This window comes from Nansenia antarctica, assembly GCF_963989245.1.
Source record: "Nansenia antarctica genome assembly, chromosome: 9".
Taxonomy (NCBI): domain Eukaryota; kingdom Metazoa; phylum Chordata; class Actinopteri; order Argentiniformes; family Microstomatidae; genus Nansenia; species Nansenia antarctica.
This window is the reverse complement of record NC_137679.1, coordinates 40,276,788-40,279,287: the sequence shown is the minus strand read 5'-3', so window position 1 is coordinate 40,279,287 and position 2,500 is coordinate 40,276,788. Positions and strand designations below refer to the sequence as shown.

The following is a 2,500-nucleotide window of genomic DNA, read 5'->3' as shown; positions in this document are numbered from 1 at the left end:
CATGTACAAAAGAAGAGATTTGGTGAGGCTGCATTCTCATTTTATGCACCCAAATTGTGGAATGCACTGCCAGTTTACATTAGGGATGCTAAAAACTAATCTTTTTAATATTGCCTTTAAATGACTAAATAATTAAATTATGATTACCGTATATAATGATTGAAGCAATTTGAGCTGCAACGTTTGCAGGAAAAGTGCTATACAAATCAAAGTTATTATTATTATTATTATTATTATTATTATTATTATTATTATTATTATTATTATTATTATTATTATATAGACTGTAGGGTTATATAGTTCTACTCTACTGTGCTCTACTGTACTCTACTCTATTGTGCTCTACTGTACTCTACTGTACTCAACTCTGCTCTACTCTACTGTGCTCTACTCTGCTCTACTGTGCTCTACTCTACTCTACTCTGCTCTACTCTACTCTACTCTACTCTACTGTGCTCTACTCTACTCTACTCTACTCTGCTCTACTCTACTCTACTCTACTCTACTCTACTCTACTCTACTCTACTCTGCTCTACTCTGCTCTACTCTACTCTACTCTGCTCTACTGTACTCTACTGTGCTCTACTCTACTCTACTGTACTCTACTGTGCTCTACTCTACTCTACTCTACTCTACTCTACTGTACTCTACTGTGCTCTACTCTACTGTACTCTACTGTGCTCTACTCTACTGTACTCTACTGTGCTCTACTCTACTGTACTCTACTATGCTCTACTGTACTCTACTGTACTCTACTATGCTCTACTGTACTGTACTGTACTCTACTGTACTCTACTGTGCTCTACTCTACTGTGCTCCACTGTGCTCTGAGGCGACCCAGAGCTGGTGGCTGTGACCGTTCATATCAGACACACAACCCTCTCTTTTGTCTTAACACTCACAGCGACATGTGTTGGCCTCAAGTGCCTTTTCAGAAGACAAAGTGGCAAGGTTCTCTGTGTTTTTATATGTTTCAAATTATGTCCTGTGGATCTTTGTTGGTCTCATGATGGTCCTGTCCTAGCAGGGGCATGGGGGAGGGTTACAGGGGGGAGGGTGACAGGGGGGAGGGTTACAGCGGGGAGGGTTACATGGGGGAGGGTGACAGGGGGAGGGTTATGCTGCATGGAGACTCGTCTGACAGCGGACAGGACCTTCCAGGAGTTGCATAAGCCACTCTAGAGAGCTCCCAAGAGCCAATTATTCCCTTTAGGCTTCCTCCACATGATAGTTCAGACACACACACACACACACACACACTCACACACTCACTCACAGAGAGACAGACAGACACACGCACACACACACTCACAGAGAGACACACACACACACACACACACACACACAGAGAGAGACAGACACACAGACACAGAGACAGACACACACACACGCACAGAGACAGACAGACAGACAGACAGACACACAGACACACACACAGACACAGACACACACACACGCACACACTCACACAGACACACACACACACAGACACACACACACACACACACACACAGACAGACAGACAGACACACACAGAGACAGACACACACACACACAGAGACAGACAGACACACACAGAGACAGACACACACACACACACAGAGGCAGACAGACACACACAGAGACAGACACACACACACACACAGAGACAGACAGACACACACAGAGACAGACACACACACACACACAGAGGCAGACAGACACACACAGAGACAGACACACACACACACACACACACACACACACACACACACACACACACACACACAGTCTCACTGCTCTTAGCCCATCAAAGGGAGAAAAGAGAAGCACAGACAAATATAGCACATCATATACAGACGGACATTCTGACAGCCTCAGTTCAAATAACTGTGTGTGTGTGTGTGTGTGTGTGTGTGTGTGCTCCTCCCCCTCCCCTAGTCTACATCTAGGGCTTGACGTTTGACCGTTCCTTCCTCCAATGACACACTCCCCCTAGCTCTGCTTTTCTGCTACGAATGAATAAACATGCCCGCACACACACACACACACACACACACACACACACACACACACACACACACACACACACACACACACACAGATGGATCAAGAAGGAAGAGAGCTGTATTTGGAGGAATTAAAGGCACATACCACACTGTCTCATATCGATGCATACACACACCCATACATCTACACACCCACACATACACACTCTCACGCACGCACACACACACACACACACATACACACTGTCACGCACGCACACAGTCACGAGCTCACTCAGGCTGTCGTCACACACACACAAGCCAAGCGGAGACGGGCACCAAAAAAACATCCCTGTTTCTCTCTCTCTGTCTCTGTCCCACAATCCCTGCCATTGTCCCAGACAGCATCACACACACTGACAGACACACAGCCTTGGTGTCACCTCAGGGTCTACACACACACACACACACACACACACACACACAACACACACAACACACACATATGTCTATATAAAGAGAGAGAGAGAGAG

General features: G+C 46.0%; 1 protein-coding gene across 1 annotated transcript in view; it reads right to left on the bottom strand.

The window, feature by feature from the left end:
- LOC308165630 (C-Jun-amino-terminal kinase-interacting protein 1-like) overlaps positions 1–2,500 on the bottom strand; it is a gene marked incomplete at both ends in the record, with an annotated part of 42,399 nt that overhangs the window by 19,627 nt on the left and 20,272 nt on the right.